Source organism: Cuculus canorus, chromosome 1 (genome assembly GCF_017976375.1).
Source record: "Cuculus canorus isolate bCucCan1 chromosome 1, bCucCan1.pri, whole genome shotgun sequence".
NCBI lineage: Eukaryota > Metazoa > Chordata > Aves > Cuculiformes > Cuculidae > Cuculus > Cuculus canorus.
In genome coordinates, this window is record NC_071401.1 from 54,125,734 (window position 1) to 54,147,200 (window position 21,467).

General features: G+C 36.6%; 1 protein-coding gene and 1 long non-coding RNA gene across 3 annotated transcripts in view; one reads left to right on the plus strand and one right to left on the minus strand.

Annotated features, from left to right (window-relative positions):
• The window catches only part of LOC128850935 (uncharacterized), a 95,424-nt gene extending 84,204 nt beyond the window's left edge, over positions 1–11,220 (plus strand). Inside the window, exon 3 of the long non-coding RNA XR_008448180.1 lies at positions 9,528–11,220. This is a non-coding gene — a long non-coding RNA (uncharacterized LOC128850935). The remainder of the gene's footprint in view (positions 1–9,527) is intronic.
• The window catches only part of GPC5 (glypican 5), a 690,193-nt gene that overhangs the window by 93,787 nt on the left and 574,939 nt on the right, over positions 1–21,467 (minus strand). The window lies entirely within an intron of this gene.

Sequence of the window (21,467 nt, forward strand, 5' to 3'; positions counted from 1 at the left end):
AAAGGTCTTGAAAATGTGTCTCATAACTATATAACTATATAACTATATAAACTGACAGTCAGAAAAGAAAATGACGTAAAAGAAGTTTCCAGTCCATTAGAAATCTTTCTAAGAAACCTGTCCTATTTGAATGTAGCTAGTGAACGAGGTTTGCCTAAAATTACCTCTAGTGTATGAATAGGAGAGCTGAATTGCAGAAATCTATGTCTTTATTCTAAGAAGAATGTGTCACCAGCCCCATGACATTTAAATTAAATATAGAGGCCTACAGTTTAGATGTCCCGGCTGATCCAACCACTGATATAAAGCCAAGACAACTTTCAGATGTCCAAGACACCTAGGAGTTAAACATTAAAAGTTTTTATGGGTAAAATACAGTACCTTGAACTGCACTTGGAAAAAAATGGGAAGACACAGAAAATGTTGCAGGACTGACACAATAGTTCTTTACACATAAAACACTGTTGCTAGCAGCAGAACAAGTGTATTTTTCCATAAATATACTTTCTGTGCAGTTTTCAGATGCAGATTTAAATTCAGTTGTATACATCTGTAAGAAGTCTAGAAGTGACTCCGGTAAAATTTTATAAACAAAAAAAAGTCCAACACATGCTTGCATCAAGAGCATGTGCATTTTCATAAAGGCTGATTAAAACACTGAATGTACTTTAAGTAATAAGACAAAGTGAGAAGAATAACACACTTCTGAAAAGATGCTTTCTTATTGTTGCGTAACTAGAAATATGACTGCACATTTCTTCTGGGACAAGACACATGTATATTTATTATATTGATATAAATGTCATGTCTCTTGCATTTTTACTACTTCAAACATGTTCGCATTTTGTAGTAAGTCACCAGAAAACTCTAATATACAAATATTTAGATATTACTGTATCCATTCACCTCTCTAAAAATCCATGACAAGTGTCACACACAGACAAAAAAATGGCTTAAATCTCATGAAACTAGTCATTTAAAAAAATCAAAGAGAAGGCAAATAAATAACTCATTCTTCAGGACTTTGTACAACCTAAATATTATTATCAGTTAGTGCTGACTGGCTGAAAAAAAGTTCTTTTAAAGTATATTAAAGATATTCATTTTATTCTTTAGTGCATGTTAATCTACTACAAAAAAGTGTCTTTTTTCTGCAGAAACATTTTTACGCAACACCAAAGTTTTTGAAAAAAAAAAAATAAAACTAGCTATTCTTTAGGTACTCAAATGCTGGCATCAACTAGTGCACTAAAAAGAGGTGTCTTGGAGTTTCTGAAAATCCTTCAAGTGCTTTCTTTAAAAAATACAACCTTTTTTCCTCTATTTCTTGTTTATTTGCTAAAAAATGTTCTTTTTTTTTCCCCCATAGGTACAGAGTTCTTCATCAGTATGTGCTTTAATAAGTCTGCTTATGATTGAACATTGCCATTTTTCAGATGAGAAAACCTAAAGCACAGAAAAGTTGCTTATCAATCCGACATCTTATTAGCAGGAAATTTAACCAAAAAATCTTTCATATATCTTGATTTCTGTTGTCTTTCACAACTGAAAATCAGTCTTTCTCATTTGCAAATATGTTGGTGAATAGTAAAAGATAACTGAAATGAAATGACAACTCTCTTCAAGTCCCACACCCTTGAAAGGACCGATCTACATACGCTGAAATAGCTACTTTAGAAGAACTTTAAGTTTAAACCTTGTTAAGTGCGTTTAAATTTCCTAATCTATTAACTAGTAACACTAGTTGTTGATTATCTCTGCTCATTTTCCTTAGACAACTAGAGGTCATTGAAACGTTTCTTTCCTCCAAAAACAATAATGTTGTCTCCATAGAGTAATTCATGTTAATTCATGGTCATGTGGCCTTTAATCCATTAATTAAATTAATGAGACTTCACTGCTTTCACCCATACACGTTTAATTAAAAACTCTGAGAGGAAGAGGGGCACAAAGAAATAACATATGGCATTATCAGTGTTGTGCCCAAGAGAACTATTTAATAACAGCTCAAGCTACTTTAGTGTTAATAAAACTTAGTCACTCTCTCAAAATGCGTATAATAATGTGGACAATTTGTGAATATTCTAACTTACAAAATGTATTTACTATTCTCTACAGCAACCTTGTTGAGTCATGATTCATACCTCTCTGCATCAGAGAGGTGGAATATTGAAAAGCCAAAACTATAAATCTAATTTGGTTGTATCAGAACACATTTTGACCAGAAGTCATAATATCTAGCTGTTCTTCATTATTGTTGATGAGTTTTGGGTAGCTAAAACTCTGTGCCAAATGAGTTAAGCATGTACACTTGACAGATCAGCCTGAAGTCTATTGAAGAAAATATTTACTCAACATACGATATACTTGGTTTCTTACCGAATCATTTTCTGAGGCTGTTGATGTATCCTAAATAACATAATAAATCTTAGGGACCAAAGAAATGAGCTAAAAGTGAAAAATAGACACTTCCCTCTGTCATGCAAATAATAGCCAAGTGAAGGTATCTGGAATAAAACAAATGGTGCCTGGAGATTCTGGGAAAGTGAAATGAATGACTTCTCTTAAATTAATGGTTTATTCCCTTCCAATTTCCTGAGTCTTAAGATAAATGAGGGTTTTGCACAAGTGCTACTCTAGTCAATAATATGCACCCCCACGGAATAACTCCTGCTGTGAATCTACCAGGAGGCTGGCATTGAAGCCCTGCCCGAGGTACGTTTCAAGATGACTGGTGCACAACATCAGATAGAAGTCAGTAGTGCCACGGTTCTGAAAGTACTTAGATAGCCAGAAGAGGAGAGAAAGAAAAAGAACAGCTAGAAATGGCAATTATTTTATTTATAAACATCTAAATTATCTGAGCTTGCCAGTGGTTCCCTGCATGTGAATGCACCTAAAGAAATGTTCAAATTTTGTTCATAAGAAAAACTCTTTTAATTCTTGCTATCTTAAAGCTGTATAATAGAGCTGTAAGTCTTTCCTTTCAAGGACAGCACAATCAATCATTTCTTAGTTGTCCTTATTTGCACAAGAACCATCTGATTCCCTCTTGGTAGGATTTCCAAGGTTTCTCCTTTTAGGAAATAAATTAATGCTCTGCAGATGGATTTTAGTGGCTGAAATTCAAACTCTTTGTGTTCATTGGCAATCCATTATATCAGTATGTATCTAGAATAATTTCATTCAACTCTATGACTAGTTTTCATTGAATATTTAAGTACTCAGTGAGGTATTACATTCATACTAATATGAAAAACTTCAAAGTTGTTCACAGAAAATAAATATATTGTTGTATGGAAGTGGAGAGACTTATTTTAATAAAATGAATCTTCCTATGAAGGCAAATATTAAAAATTATAATAATTAATGATCAATGCAATTGGCTCCATGTGGATAAGTGGCAGGATGTTTTGCAAAGTTTTTTCTCTCAGGCTTTTATTTAATTTTATTTTCTTTATCACTTGCAGAAAAGTTAATAGCAAATTTTAAAACTGAATGAGAGAAAACTTAATTACACTTTCAATCCCTCCATCAATTTTCTACTGACTGGAAATGTTTAAATCTTGCTTACTATTTTGGATATAGTCAAATAATAAAAGTTGATGAAAATGGTAAACAAACATGTTTTGGTTTTTTTTCACAACGAGTGTGGGATTTTTCTCCATATAGTTTTTATTTTCTTTCAGTTGTTGAAGTTTAATGTATCCTGCATGAGGACCCTTCCTGAAGATAATCTCTATCATTACATAGTCCTAGGCATTTAAACGTTAAAACAAAATCATGATTTATTCCACTAGATTATTCTAAGATGGTATTCTTTCTTTCCAACACCTTGTATCGTTCTGGCTTTTCAGCATGTGTTGCTTGTAAATCTTCTTAAACGGTTGTAGGACTGTACTCCAAGTTGTTTCCGCTGCCTGTATTATGCATATTTTATATCCACTTTTATTTCTTTCTCATTTCATTTCTTTGTTCTATATTAATTTCTTTCAAACCCTTAACCAAGTTGCTGTTCTTCTTGAAACCTCATTTTACTTCTTTTAAGCAATTATTGTTCTATTAGAAATGTTAATAACAACTAGGGAATTTCCTCCACAGAAACTTACTAATATGTATCCAACCCTTCCTTAAATTGCATGATATTCAAAACAGGCCAATGCATCAATTGTGGTTTTAGGATGAATTCTTTGAAATATTGTAAGAAAGCATAAGAGAGAGTGAGAACATTAACTGAACTTGCCCTCAGAATTTTTGGATCCAGGAACAGGATCAAATTATGCCTAAAATACTGCTGATTTTTTTACCTGATCATTTTACTGGCATAAAAAAATTTAGTTATGCTGACTAATAAAAATTTGACGTGGATCTTTTTACCTCCTCTTTTCAAACATCTGTTTTGAAACAATATTTATTAATTAACACAAAACAAAATGAGTGAAAGTCCACTAAAAAAACCCTTTGAATAAAAGAGTACCATCTGCTTTGGAGACCTAGGACAGTTGTTTTAGCAAAGAGCTCATGCTGCACTGTGAAAACCCAGAATAATCTTTCTGACAAATACACATGGTAAATGTTCACGCTATGCAATATATGGGTAAGACAGCAGCCATCTCCAGCAAACACCCTGAGCAAATCAATTGGACAGTACCAGAATTACCTCCTGCTTTACCATGGAAGGAAGCCAGGATCCTGCTATTTGACTACCTCCGTTTCGTCCCTCATAAAACATGCACACATACAGTCACCCAGCAGCTCTCTGTCACCAGGGCTTCCACTAAGATAATATATTTGCCAAGTAAACTGGAAGATTTCATCCAAATTCTAGTATCTTTAAATATTTTCTCTTCTTATTTGGCTGGAGATATTTGGTCTCACACAGTATACAGTAAAAACAAACAAAAACAAATGAAAGGAAGGAAGAGAAAGAGTGGTGTTTCACTCACAAAGAGACAAAATACAGAAAATACAGTGAGTCATATGGAATATAAAGAGGAAAGGATTAAATAAGAGAACTTTTCTACTGGTAGTTATCTGAGCTATGAGAAATGTTTGTTCCGTCATCTTTGTGACAGTAAGAGAAAGTATTTCAAGCTGCCATTCAACATCTGCTTCAATGCAACTTTTCAAGCTGCACAATACTTGTATTTGACTGACCTGACTCATTCAGATCACCGAAGACAGATCTCTAAGCTGTTTTATCAGTTATTAAAGAGGCATAATAAATGCAACTGAGGAGAAGAAACAAAGAGTAGTAAAATTCTGAGCTAAACTACTAGTGGAAAAACCTGTGCTCCATGTCTTTATCCTATTAAGCAGGTCTAAAACTCCTACTCTTTGGTACAAACAAGCCTGCACAAGATGAAGATGCAAGTAAGATGATTCTTAAGCCTTTCACTAAAGCCAAAAGACTGTATGAGAATAATCACAATATGCACAAATCCAGAGGTATAAATAATTGCAGATTTGCTTCTGTGTTTGTGTTAGAACAATTTTTTTTTTTCTGGTCTGTGTTCAAGAAGCTCTACCAAATAAAAAATACATAAACAGTACTTACACCACAGAACAGCATGTAAAGAATAGAAATATATTGCACAGACAGAAAAAAATCCTAATAATATCAATAAATCTTTTTTCCACTTTTTTCCCCTGAGATTTTGAGCAAGACCCCCCAAAAAGGAATCAGATTCTGTGAATTTATCGTCTCAGATATTTTCTGATTCTCTGCAGTATTGCTAGATAAATTGAAATCTTTTGTGTTATAAATATATAAACACAGGATTTTATGTTCTGTTTCCCAGTGCTGGCCTTAAGCTGATACATTTATGTAGTCATTCACTTGAGCTTTTGTAAGGATCTGTTCAGTTTTCAATCCATTCAGGTGCTAATTTTATATTTAAAAGGTAATTATGACACTCCTAATCCCAGGTGCATTATTTCCTTAGTTGAAGATCATAAAAAGAGGAGAGTGGGGGACAGCAGAATTTTATTTTTTAAATTAAAAACTTAGCAGGTCACCTTTTAATAGATTTATCTATGCACAGGGATTTTTATATATTAAGTAAAGCCATAAAAGTAAAGATAGCAATTAAGACTTGTCCTATGGGATATTATGATATGCAGTCTTCCTTCCCCATCTGTAAAAAAGCGAAGTGTTTCCTATCAGATGTCAAACACCCCAGGCACCACTGCCAACAGGCATTAAAGGAGCAATCAGTTTGCAAGGCATGTACAGCTCGATGCAGGATTCTGTCCTGTATACAACCAAAAAACCTTCTCAGATTTCAAATTATACTTGACATCATACTAACAAACAAACAAAAACATATTGTTCTTCTAAATCTGGGAAAAATAGAGAAGGCCCCGTACCGCCATGAAAATTCAGTCTTGGAACATCCTTGTCCAGTGGTCTGGGTAGGAAGGAACAACTAATAAATATATATATATATAATCAAGCTAGCCTGAGATAAGTGATTAAGCACAAGAAGATGCTCAGAACACCAAATCCCTTTGCTTCTTAAGCTATAGCTGAAGTGTTGAATAAGGTATCTAGGATAGAGTATGAGAATCACATATCATGTTAGAACAGATGGCCAGCTTTAAAATTAAGGCTAGATGAGGCAAAATCTCCAAGGCAGAAAGAAACTCTACTTTTATTTTATCTTTAGCCTTTTTTTTTTAATTTGTCCTTAATTTGCCCTTTGTAAGCATTCTGTTTACTGCCTCAGAGAGGGAAAGACGGTCAGTTACTTTTGGAACAATGCTGATTTTAAGAACCGTAAATGAGGGTATCCAGTAAAGTATTAGTGTAATGCTGGTGATCTTAGGTTCTGAATTACTCTGACCTTTATGAAAACTGCTGCAGCCAAGCCTTCAATCTTGCAATTAGAGAAGCAGTTGAAGACTTGGCCCTTTTGACAAAACTCATAACTTCTTCAATGACTAGTCTTCAAAATCAGTAGTGTTCTTCAGACTTAAAAAAGAAAACAAAATTATAATTGAAATACAGGTTTATTATTAAAATGATAAGTATGCCAAAATTGGGATGATCACAAGTAATAAAATGGTTTTCACAATTTATGTTTTTCCTAAATTTCTTAATTTAACTCATTATTAACTTAAATACATATTTTGAGTAATTATATCTCTAAACAACAGTTGATGTGTCAGTTGCCTCAGTACCTTTCTTTAAAGCACCTTACACCAACAAAAACCTTTCTTGAGCTTTTTTTTTTCATTATAGCTAGGATACTTGTATTCAGAAAGGCACCTGAAGTAATTCTTAACAGTAAATAGTTGTATAGGGAGTTAATAAAGAACTGTGAAGTGGTGCACAGATATAATAAAAGATTATACCACAACAGATAAAAGGTACAGCAGTGCTTTTCTCACTGGGATTTGGAAAAGGACTTGAGTTCAATTGCAGTGTTAGGTACTTTAATTCTTGTTCTCTATTTGCTATAAATAAATCAGAAACAAAATTATGAAATCATGTAATGAACAATATTAATTATTTTAGACTACATTAATCCTCAGCATTCTGCAAGCGTAGGGGTGATCCACCTAGATAAGTCATGGCCAACTGTGGCCATTTCCAGAGCTTTAGAGAAACATAAAAGAGGGACACGTGTTCTTACATGTGGAATATTCTCTGTTTATTCCTGGTTTACACAGGGAACAGAGAACAAAGGAACTTTTCTTTGCACAATATATCTTTTTTTTTTCAAAATTTAAGCTTTTATACTTTAACTACAAAGGATTTTATTATTCATAACTTGTCAGATTCACCATCATCACTTTCCTTACCTAACTAAGGGAATGACATTTAGAGTATAGAATTTTCTCAGACTACTCGTGTAGTCACTGAGAGAGACTTATCCCAAAGCACAATTTTAAGTATCCTTTTGCATTTCTCCAGAAAGATATCGATATAATAAAGTCAGCATCTGGCACATGCAATAAAGTTACATGAATCCATGTGAGAGTGGTTGACATATACATTTTTATTGAACGTTCAAAAGCACTTGGCCTTCACACCTTATGACTTGAAGTGTTAGATTCTTATTGTTTAAAACCATGCCATGCTACCTGCACGGGAAAGGCAGGCAGGTTGGCATAACCCCTTCCTTTAAGACCAATCGGAGCAGAATACTTCCCAGGATTTATGAACACCAATGACCTATCCTGAGCAGTAGTAGCTGCAACTTTGAGTAGTGGCTAAATATTTAAATGTTCTGAATAACAGACCACTGAGCATATGCAACTAGTGCAATGCATCCAGAACACATAAGGTATATTGTATACATTCTGACCATCTGTGCAGACCATGAGCAGTTGCTCAAGTGCTTCCCAATGTGTCAGACTAACTATATGGGCCTTTACATCACGTACTCACAGCTTTTCTGAAAATAACATGCACAGAAATGGAGGAAATACATCTCATGTCATTTGATGTAGTTGCACCTGCGTCAGCTGCCCCTCCTCATTAATATTGGACACTATCTGCTATTTATTTTGCCACCAGGGGAAAGGGCCACACATTAAATACTGTCTTATAACCTAAAATTTACCTTTTGTGTAGTCCATACATCTATCAAATTTTTTCTGGTCCTCTTAAGTTAAACACTCCAAATAACTTCAATATTTTCATCCTTGGAATCCTTTGTATCTGTCTAAATATTTCTATAGATCATTTCTGTAAGCGTATGCTCCAGAGAGCTGCAGGAAGCTAGATTGCCATGGACTGAGATCTTGATTTTCAGGACTGGCTACTAAGAACACTTCTCTGCAGTGTCATTTGGACCTAGACCTTTGTGATTTTCTCCCTGACTGCTAGGACAATGGTTTCAGTAGAGAGGCTGTGAACAGCCTGGGAATAAGCAGACAATACACCATTAATGTATCTTGAGGGTTGCATTAGTTTCTGGATCTAATTAGAATGAGGCCTTTGGCCAATATAAGGGATGATTTGTGTGACAATTTGTCTTCTCCCCTCAAAGATCCCCTACTCAACTTATATCCAGAGCAGTGCTATAAAATGTGGTATATGCATACTGCTACCACAAAACATGGGAGGGACAGATAAATACTCTCTTGAGAGCAAGATGTGGATACCCACTGCATGCACTGCAATCAGTGATAAGATGCTGAAAACATTCAGCTGATGAAAGATAAATAATGAAAAGATAAATAAAAAAATAAAGCCATACATAAAAGAAGACTTATTTCTTACCTCACACCTCTTCCTTCTTGTGTGACTAACTTTTTTGTTTTGTTTCAGGTATTGGCTTTGCTAGTTGCTATAATCTTATAAAATAAGAAGGCTTTGTCTGCAAATCCTGTATAAGACATGAATGTAGTTTGCAAAATGGACTGACTCTATAAATCCATGTTGCTTGCTCACCAGGTCTTGACTATCTTGGAACTGTTTGTGGTTCTCATCCTAAAAGATTGGTTCTAGTATTGCTGGAATGGAAGTCACGTGTATGGGACTCTGTTCACTGTGTTCGCTTACTCTTCTTTTTCAGAAGACAAAGGAAAAGGAAGACTATTTAGGTTTGCATTTGGTTTGCTGCTACTGCTCCTCATTATCCTGACTCCTCAGAAACAGAATTATAGAACAGCCCAAGTTGGAAGGGACCTTGAAAGATAGCCTGGTTCAACATTTCGTGGAAAAGGGGACCTTGAAAAAATTATTCAGCATCCTGCTGAGTTGTGTCTTGAAAACTTCCAGTGATGGAGACTTCACCTCATCCTTGGAGAGGTCATTCCAGTGACAGATTGTTGTCACTATAAAAATGTTCATATTATATCAACATGAGACCTCTCCTAGTGTAACATGGACCTGTTGTCCTTTGTCTTGTCAATGTGTCTTCTTGTGAAGAGACACTGTTTCTCCTGTTTGTAGCTCTTTAAGTACTGGAAAACTGTGATAAGGTTTGTGATAAACTGATGTATCTGTTTAGTAAGTATATCAAAATATGCAGTCAGTGGGCTCTTGCCTGTTGCTGACTTGCATAGAGTAGAACACCATTTGTCCTTCACACCTTTAAAAATCTCTTCTACCTATTAAACAGATCCATTAACATCTTGGGAGGAACAGAATCTCAGCTGGCTGATTTGTACATGTTTGACCTTACCTTTACAGGATTTTCTTTCCTTGCTAATTATTCATATTAGTTCTTTTCTGAAGATGATTTCAGATGAATATAACACGTCAGCTATCTTTAAGTTACTGTTTGCTTCATAGCGTGAACTATTTTATCTTTTTCATAGATCTACTTTCTCACCCGTAATTCATTTGCCACTGATGTATTTGTATAAGACTGCCTCTTTCACATTGACCTCAATGATTAGCCTCAACACATTTTGACTTTTGCCTTTATCTTATCCTCAACACCAACAATATACATAATATTACCTGGAAATCCAAGATAGCATTATTACTATTACAAGTCAATGAATGCTTTCACCTTAGATAATATTTTTTTTCTGCAGAGTAAATTCAAAGATAAGTGTGTTAAGAATGCATAAATAATTTTCCTTGAAGCCTCAGCAGGTTGAGTCACAACCCATTAATCTTTTCATATACTCCTCAGCATGAACAATTAATATCCCACTATAATGAGACTATATAAAAAAAAATCTAGTGGTGTTAAACACTAAAATTTAAAGCAAGTAGGCAAACAAAACTTTAGAGAGTATTCTGTGAACCTTAAGTATTGCTAGCCAGAACCAAAATCAGTTCAATATAGTTACACGGAAACTTACCATTAATAGGAGATAATGCATTTTCAGCTATTAATACTATCCCATAAGAACTAAATTACAAATGTGAGCACAATTCATGCTGCTAATAAACCAGACTTATTTTGATGAAATTTTGTTGACAGCGGCAAGGATACATCTACATAAACATAGACTAATGCAGTATTATGTTGTTCATTTTCCTGTCAATGGCTGTAGTTATTCATAGAGCCACTGGTCCAGTTGTAGAAAACAGAACAAAGGAAGAATCAGGACCAGAAAGACAATTTAATATTACAATGCATAATGACTACCTCGTAAAATCTCATGATAGCCATTGCTGCACTTTTCATAATATCTAAGTCCAGTGTGGGTCAAGATGCCCTGTTCCATAAAATATTGATGGATAATTTGGGTTAACTACTGTTGAAAAAAATAAAGCTATGTACTGTGAAGTATCTGTGGATTTACAAAGCGAAGTGAACATTTTTTTAATTATATCTGTAAAAAATCAACCTCTGTCATTATGTCAAGTTGTACAATAAATCTACCTACAGTAGGTGTGCAGCAGCAAAGACATTGGAAAATATGGCCTGGAATTAAAGGTTGTCATTTGCCCTTATGGTCTTGCAATGTAATAAACTTGTGGAAAACACAAAATTATGTCTTGTCTAATCTAATTTTGTCTTTTAATTGAACTTGCAATAAGTAGATATAATTTTGATATGAACAAGAAGTTCCTACTGCTTGGAGGCTGATGTGTTTCAAATCACGGATCACAACAGTAAGAAGCTCAGTAATGATGGTACTCAGCGTTCAAAGGTAGCAGAAGATCCTTGAAGAAAAGCTCCATGCCTTTTCTATGTGAAAAGGAGTCAATCACCTTCAATCAGGGCAGTCACAAGTGGTGCCCCGCAGGGCTCAATGTGGGGTCCAGCCCTGTTCAATGTCTTTATCAATGACCTGGATGAGGGGATTGAATGTACCTGAAATAGGTTTGCAGATGACATTAAGCTGGGTGGAAGTGTCAATCTGCTGGAGAGTAGGGAGGCTTTTCAAAGGGATCTGAACAGGCTGGACCGCTGGGCTGAGACCAATTGTATGAGGTTTAACAAGGCCAAATGCCGGGTCCTGCACTTAGGGCACAACAACCTTGTGCAGTGCTACAGACTAGGAGAAGTCTGGCTAGAAATCTGCCTGGAGGAGAAGGACCTGTGGGTGTTGGTTGACAGCTGACTGAACATGAGCCAGCAGTGTGACCAGGTGGCCAAGAAGGCCAATGGAATCTTGGCTTGTATCAGAAATGGCATGACCAGCAGGTCCAGGGAGGTTATTCTCCCTCTGTACTTCGCGCTGGTGAGACCGCACCTTGAATACTGTGTTCAGTTCTGGGGCCCTCACTACAAGAAGGATATTGAGGCTCTGGAGCGTGTCCGGAGAAGAGCAACGAAGCTGGTGAGGGGGCTGGAGAAGAAGTCTTATGAGGAGCGGCTGAGGGAACTGGGGTTGTTTAGCCTGGAGAAGAGGAGGCTGAGGGGAGACCTTATTGCTATCTACAACTACCTGAAAGGAGGCTGTGGAGAGGAGGGAGCTGGCCTCTTCTCCCAAGTGACAGAGGACAGGACAAGAGGGAATGGCCTGAAGCTCCGCCAGGGGAGGTTCAGACTGAATATCAGAAAAAAAAAATTCACAGAAAGGTTCATTGGGCACTGGCAGAGGCTGCCCAGGGAAGTGGCTAAGTCACCATCCCCAGAGGTATTTAAAAGATGAGTGGATGAGATACTCAGTGGCATGGTTTAGTGGTTGATAGGAAAGGTTGGACTCGATGATGTTGGAGGTCCTTTGCAACCTAGTGATTCTGAGATTCTGTGATTATGTGATCTATATTTATTACTTAATGTTCATTACTTTTTCAGTTATAGGAGAAAAGTCTGTAACAAATAAAATGAGGACTAAATACTAATAAAGTCAAACAATGATTTTAGTTAAGATGAATCTATGTTTCAGACTTTTTATCTTCTTTGTAAGTTCTCACTGTGCACGAAAGTGGCAGCTGAGTTTCAGTTCAATGAGTTTTCTTCTATTATGTCTGGATTGTTATTAAGCTTATATTAAAAGATTCAAAATAGCATCATAAGGCTTTAGATTAAGTCTACATTAAGGTGTGAAAGACTGCTTTTTTTTCTCTCATGTAGTTTCCTGAAATGATCTCCCTCCAATGATATAGAAATGTATGTAGCCTTCAGACTATACATTTGTCCTCCTACCTGGCATTTATGAATGACCCAGCTTCTGTGTAGGCTTTATGAAAGCCGCGCTGCAGAAGCTACCTCTGTTGCAGCAGTATGCAGACTGGTCTTACATTTGAATGCAGATGAACACTTCCGGGAGAATGGTCAAGGAATAAAAGTTTATGTTACCTATTATGGGGATAGGGAAAGGGAAGGAGAATCAAACACATCATGGATATTACTCATTCTACTCTTGCCTTCTGAAACAACTGAGACCATCTTAAGCCCTTCTGTAGAACAGAAAAAAAAATATTTCATTAATTTTGCAGGAAAGGGATTAAAGTACAGGTCAGAATCCAATTTAATACTAGTGTCTACATGTTAGATATCTGAGTTAATTCGTCTAGGCTCATAGAGCCATTTATCCCAATGTAGAGAAAAGTGTCTCCCAAGACAGTTCATCTCATCTTGAGAAGAATGCATGAGGTAAGTTAGAAACCTTAGATGCTTTGGAACTGTCTGTTCTGCTGCCTGTAGATATTTAGAGTGACCAAACTAGACGTTTAAATTTGAGTGAAATAAATTGCAATATAAGGCAACAACCTCTGAAATTATGTAATTTTTTTTCCTCAAAACAAAGTATACTTACAAAAAAAACAAAAAACCAAGAAATTGTATTAAGAATGTATAGTTTACTAGGCTTCCTTTCCTAACAATGAAGTTCTTGGTTTAGCAGCCTGGGTGCAAATGAGTTTAATCAAATGGCATATTAAGGTAGGACAGATAAGTAATTCCCAAAACATATTAAGCAAATGTCACCATTTTGCTACATGAATTATCTGTAATTTTTTAACATATAAATTATCAGCAATCATTACCCAAAGGATTTAGAATTTAATTCTTTCTCTGTCATTTGTGGGTATTTCTGCAACTTTCCAAGTTATTTTGGAGAGATTAGCTAGGTCTCATGGAATAATTCTGATGAGATGAATGTAATTCCAGAGATCTAATGTGTTAACATATCTGTATATGAATTGGAAACTCACTTCTTGCTTGATTTATGTGATATAGGTTATTGGCAGAAATGTCTGAAAATACTTGCTGAAACAGAGAAATAAATTTCAGAGCACTCCTGCATTTGAATTTACATCAGAGACCTGGGCTGAAGCTACTTTCCCTTGCATACTTCACAAAAAGGTAGCAAAAAGAGAAATAAGATGTGGTCCAGAATAGATATAATATCATGCAAAGAAACACAAAGTTTGAATTGTAAATGCTGCAGAGTAAATACTGTCCGACCACTGCTCATATTCTCCCTCTTTGCCTCCATACCTTTTGGATTCTTCTCTGCTTGCAACTTAGCTACTGCCCAGCCAGGAGTGGTAGTATCCCTCTGGGGAACCGAAACATCCAGTTTATTCTTCCTGAATCAATGCTCTCACCAACAGCAGTTTGGTACAAAGATAGGTTTTTGCTTCAGTCTCCACTAGATAAGCAAAAGCCTTGTCTTCAGCTCCAGGGGCCTCAGATGGATGGCAGCACATGTCATGAAGACCCCAGGACAGCTCACAGTCAGACATGTTCTACCTCTTACTGTTTGGTGTTGGTAAACTCATGGTGGCCATACACAAGTGAACCACTTTATAGAGGTACCTGTTTCTCTGCGTTAATCACGTTATGGTAACAGCTTTGCATCCCTGTGCCCTGCTAGATCCTGCTATTTATGGGGGCTATGATGCTTCATGTGTCACTTCAGCAATTTGATTACAGCCATATGATTGCATTGACCGTTTAACGGTCGAGATTTATTTTCCTACCACAATTTAATACCCTGCTGAGAAGTCACATCTTGAAAAAATCATCAATTAAAAAAAAAAGATGAAAAGTGGACATAAACCAATACAATAAAGAGAAGAGATTCAATAACAAGAATTTGGATGCCCATCAGCAATGCTCCCTACACCCCGCATTTTTTTTCCCTCAGTTACAGATAGCCAAACTATCTCCCCAGTGACAGATGATCTACATTAATTTCAATTGAATATTTCGTGTACAATGGAGATGAGACTTTGGGTCACATAGATCTATTTTCTAATAACTTTCTTTTCTGTCTAACAAATCCTAATTCATTTTAGAGCTAGATTATATTTTGGGATGAAAAACAACTAAAGATCTTATGCTAATATGAAACAATAGATACAGAAGTAAGTAGTACTGTAACTATTTAGTTTTATAATCCATATGTTTGCATTTTATAAGTTCATCAAGCACAGAAATCAACTGGAAACTATTACAGGTTTAAAACTGATTTGTACACATTTAGCTTCTGCCTACCCATATACTTTTTAGCAATATTTTCCAAAATATTTTCTACAAGATTTCTTTCTCTTTTTTTGTGGTGATTTTTTCCTGTTATTTTTTTCTTTTCCTGTGATTTGTAGCAGAATTGTTCTAGATCTTTCCATAAGTCACCTCACTTTGTTTTCTTGTACAAACTAGAGGTCATATCCATAGGTAGGAAGCTTTATACAGGTGCTAAAGGAACACAGTAGTAACACAGTAGTTATAATCCTCAGCAACGCTCTGTGCATGCTATTTCACTCTTGACAATGCTACATAAAACAGAGTCACAAGTAGAAAGAAAGTTTTCAGGCCCGTCTGCTGCTGTATAAAGCATTTGTGATAGCTGCAGAAAAACCTGCCTCCACATTCAGACCAGTCAGCTGAACAAGGGAGGGAGAATGCATGATGTTCTGCCCAAATCAGACAACCCTGGGAAAACTAAAGTCAGAAATATGCTCAGAAATCCCACCTGTCTCACTGAACATGCTCTGCAAAATGGCTGATTATTGGAGATGATGAGAAGAGAGATGAAAATTGTTAATAAGGTGGAAAGAAATGTCAGTCTTACTCACTCAGCTGCTTGCAATAATACTGAAACCTTCAACTCATCCCCTTACTCAGGATCCCTCAGATTTCTTCAAGGTTACAAGCTGTCCTCCCAAACATTGCTTTCTTTCTTGGGTACTGGCCTAGCATTCCTAGCAGTTGGTCCATACTTCCTATCCTCCTTAAGTGCAGAATCAATTCATAAGTGCTCTTTTTCCCTCTGCTGGTTTGCCCATTAATCTATTCACATAGACCTTTCTCAAGCTCCAAGTGGCATCAAACCACTAGTATTTTTTCATCAACTGGCTTTCCATAGCAGCAAATTCCAGCCTTTTCAATAAGCTGGTGCTGCTCTTGGCACTGCTGGTCCTGACCTAATAAACATGACCACTTTAATCTTGGGTTAGGGAGGCAATCTTGTGAAACAGAACGGGTAGCACAGAGTGGAGGCACAGAAGGAAAAAACCAGAACATGTATTGCGGGCAAAGTCTTTAAACAGAAATAGCTCCTGATAACATAATAATGAGGATACTCACTTCTCATGGAGCTTATTTGATAAAAGCTCAGAATCAATTTGCCAAAAAAGAGAGGGAATGCTAAGAGGTTAATTACTATTTGCCAATAAAGCAGCTACAAAGGCTGGGCTGGCTTTTAGATCTTCTGAATCACTGTCCACTGGTCACACTAGATTGCGCTGGCAATGGAAAAGAAGAGAGCTATACTCTAATTAATGCTTACCAGGATTTATCCCCAGGAACTAATTTCACTACCCTTAAACTAAGGGCAACAATAACTGCTCCTCAGTTCTGACATACGTAACAGCGCTACACTTAAACTTTGAGATTTATTTGGCTGGTGTTGTTGTGTTAAATGGTGTGTGGCCATTGGTAAACAGATGTAAAAATTCCAGCTTTTCAGTTGGAAAATGAAAACAGAGAAATACAGATGAAGTTAAGCAAACACGATCTTTACTCCTGTTCCTCTATTTCTGAAGTGATGTAAAGGCAAGATACAGTTAAACTTTGCAAATCAGGACACTCCATTAAGTAGAATAACCAATGAGTGTGGGGAATCTACTGCATAGTCCCATAAAATTTAATGCTAGACAGCACTTTTAACACCAAGACAAACATCAATAAATTTCACCTAACATATCCCCTCAGTATAAGCTTTTCACAGAAGGGAAAAACAATCAGGATGCATGTCAACTGCCCTTTAAATATGGTAAAAATTAATTGAGAAAATTTAGGACTAAGGTGATAACGAAAGTCCTGTTTTTATCCAGTAGTACTTGTGCTTATTTCTAAGAACAGCAAGAAGCTAGGAGTTCTAGTTCCATTGTTCCATTTTACCCTTTTTTTCTCCCCAGTTTGACCTGAAGTGGAAGATATGTATGAAATACATAGGAGTTTTTTCAGCACAATGAATCCAAAGGACATTTTTATACTGCCCAAAAAAGAACATCCAACAGAGCCAAAGCTGAAAACCTTAAATTCCTATAAGAATAAGGGTGCAATTTGTAAGTATATTTGTTGAAAGAAACAGCCTGTTAATTCAACAAAAAAATTGCACCAGTAGTACTCTGATTTTGTCACTTTTTTTTCCCTAGTAGATATATTCTCAGAAAAGAAAAAGCTATATCCAACACGTGCAGTTCACATGTTACAATTCATGTATCAACAATAGTAGCTTGTTTTCATGACAGAAAATGACAGCAGAAGAAGCAATTTTATGTGGTATTGCTAAAACTATTGAAAACAAGCAGGGAGTGGGAGGCCTTTTTGAAGGCTTGGTAGAGTTTTACCAGTTGTACCTGCTTTCCAGTTTTGCAAGAAACATATGTGAACATGTTTCAGTATGTGCAAAGGCATCCAAAGCAGATGTACTTACACATGGACTAATACAATAGGAAAAACAAGTAGTCTTGTTTGTGACCGTATCGCTATCAATAGCCTTGTCAAAGATGGAATTTTTATTCCCTCTTTTTCACTCTTTGGATGAATAGAGGTATTTTCAGATCATAAGCCCACTTGTTCCAGTTGAGGAAAGGAAAAGATTAAACGATAAAGAGGCATCCGATCTATACTTAGCATTTTTACCGTTTTCAGAAATACGTAAGCACTCCACATCATCAAGCAGAAGCAGTGAAGGTGGTACCCATTCTACCTGACCCATTCTTCTTTGTTCCTTTAAAGAGCAAAGTGCAAATAAGCTGTAAGAAAACAAGTCCTGATTAATCTAAAGATATTTAATGATAACAGCGATGTCTACTATGGAAAATGTTTACTGCTCTAACTGCTTTGATCACCTGAAAAAAAAAAACCAAACCAAACCTGTATTAAAGGAAAAAAAAAAAAGAGTATTAAGACAGCTAAATAATCTATGACCCAAAGGCCTTCTAAATAAAAATGAATTCAATAAATACTAGGAAAAATATATTCTGTGCTGTTGGCTAACACTCTAAGCAGCTGCTTTTGGGTCTGTGGGCTGCTCAGGCTGCAATAAAGGTGGGATGTACACCTGTTCTACTAAAAAAAGCTTTGTATAAGTATCCGTTAACCAAATATATATTGAATTTGTAGTAAAAAGTCAAATGCTCACTTTCACCTTTAAAAAAAGGGTGCATTAGTGAAGCCACTAAATACCTTCAGAGTTTATGATGGTATTTTTAGAAAACAAGATTGGCTATGTAGTTTGCTGTAAAATCTCCTTATAACCAGATGCTCTTTTGAGACCAGAGTCCTGCTGACTGGCACAAGAAGCATCTGGCCAGCTGTCAGGATTGATTTGGCTCAGTAGAAACTGGCAGCAATAACAGAAAGAAGGAAGGCTGCAATTACACTAGGCAGTAACCTCTCCAATTCCAATAGCTGGGAGCATAACCAAATACCCTTGACACCTGATAAGAAAGAGCTGATACAATGCTTGGTTGCTGCACTCACTAAAAAATATTTCATACACTTGCGCAGGCACTGCATTGTCAGCACCCAACAAAAATCCTGCAGGAGTAAAAAATGGAAACCTGAGAAATAGAAGGTTGAGGAAAAAAAATAAGGAAAGAAAGCTGCAATTCCTCCTTAATCCTTTTCCCTAGCTGATCTATGCCTAAGCCTTCAAATATTATATTCTGTGTCTATTAATGACTCATACTTTCAGTGTCCTCGTAAGACATGCTTTTGAAACTTTTTTGACTTTTCTTAAAGTACATGAATCCTCTCAGGACAGAAACCTCAGACTATAAAGAGAAAAAGGCTAGATGGAATCTATACTGCCTTCAGTGAGAGCTGGCATGAGCTGCAATCAGCTGGCACATGGCAGACTTTGTTGCAGTTTGTACCTGCTACTTGTGTGCTGTCAGCTCACACTGACATTAACTGAACTGCAAGGTGAAATAGGGGAGAAGGGAAGAAGAACATCTGTCCGTCGTCTTAATCAGCTGCTTCAGTCTCTGCTCATAGGCTATTCTATACTCTGGTATCAAGAACCTGGCTGTTTCATCTGTAATGCTGTAAGAAGTTGAGAGAGTTTTAAAGAAAGAGCAGAGCTCACACAGACAGCATGGATGTAAAATACCACCAAAGTATCTTTCAGAAATCTAGCACCACAACTTAAGCTGAAGTGGACTATTTCATGGTTATGCACATTTCAGTCTGTCCCAGAGCCAATAGCAGCATAATAACCTCATTGAGAGCATGTGCTAAAGTGCAAGAGACTGCAAACTTCCTCTTGTCCTACAGGAAGGGAGTAATACTTTCAGTAGAAAAACTATTTTTTTTTTTCTGTGCAATCTAACCTGGAGGACATTAAATTCCTTGTAGAACAAACAGAATTTTAAAACTGCTGGAAAACTTAGATAAATATGCCACTTGGGTAAAGAACAAGGTTTTCCCCTCTTCACAGCAAGTTTATATCTTAAAAAAAATAGAAAGCTTTCAAACCAGAGATGTTTTATGGTAGAACTATTTCCCTACTGCTATATACATGGGTTGTTTTAACATTTATAGATGTATCTGTTATGCAAAAAACTGCACATGACCATACATCTCCACTGAATGTGGAAACAGCAAACTAGTATATATCTTTAATGCTATTGAGTATTGCTTTTCATTAGAACAGCCTGGACTGCTCTAAAACATTTTATTTTACACATATATGTGCATCATTCTTTGACAGTCATGCTGGAACCAGTGTTTAAAAAATCATCGAGGAAGGAGGTCAACCAGCCTGAGTCACTGAGGTCATGCTAACGAAGAGAGCGTGCTTTGCTAGTTCCACTGCTATTGTTATAAAGACTTGGTATTTTCCATAGCTAAACATGTAAGTGCTTTTATACTACTCAAAAAGTTATTACTTTTATTTATTAGTATTAAAGAGTCAAAGAAAAATTACTCCTGTCTTGTTTACTGCCATCTTTTAAAATGCTTGTTTACTTTAGCTGCTAAAATGCTCACAGCAGGAAGCTATCATTGCATTTCTTTCTAAGGCAGTACACACTCTAAGTCTGGATTGACTCTGTATTGTAAGTCATGTGGAAAGTATACATTAAAGACTCCCCTAGATTGACAAAAATCAGTATTATCTTGATGGAATTGGAACTCTGATCTTTCTCAAAAAATGATTAGTACTACATGTTTAGACTACCTAAGACTGAATTTTCATTAACTCCTTCAGAGAATGACAAAATAGGAAAGGTTAAGTTTGGAAAGAACCTCTGTAGGTAACCTGGACCAACTTTTCTGCTCCAGCAGAGTCACTTAGAGCTGGTTTATCAGGACCATGCCGAGAGCTTTTGAATATCTCCAAGGAAGGAGACTTCACAACCTTCCTGGGCAATCTGTGCCAGTGCTTAGTCACTCTCATAGTCAAAAAGATGTTTTTGATGTTCAAAGAAAACCTAATCTATTTCCAGCCCTGTCACTGGCCACCACTGAGAAGAGCTTGGCTCCACCCTTTTTGCGTCTTCCTTTCAGATATTTCCATACATTAATGAGAGTCCCCCCTGGGCCTTCTCTTCTCTAGTCTGAACACTCCCCACTCTCTCTTTATTCATATCTGAGATAATCGTAACCCTTAATCAGCATTGTAGCCCTTTGCTACAGTCTCTCCAGTATGTCCACATCGCTCTTGTACTGGGAAGCCCAGAACTGGACACAGCATTCCATGTGTGGCCTCATTGGTGTAGAGTAGAGGGGAAGGATAACCTCCCATAATCTGCTAGCAACACTCCTCCTTATGCAGACCAAGATACTGTTAATTCTCTGCCACAGAGGGAGATTTTGGCTCATCTTCAACTTCACGTCCAGCAGTATCCCCATGCATTTTCTCTGCCAAACTGCTTTCCAACTGTTTGGCTGCCAGCCTGTACTGCTTCCTAGGGTTGTTCATCCCGTGACTTTGCACTTCTGCTTGTTGAACCATATGATTTTCCTGTATGCCCATTTCTCCAGCCTGTTTAAGTCCTTCTGGCTGGCAACACAACCCTCTGGCATATCAACCACTCTGAGTTTGGGAACATCAGCAAACTTTCTGAAGGTACAGTCTCCCCACCATTCACATTATCTTTATTATCCTCATATAGAGCATGTTATGTATTTGCAAAA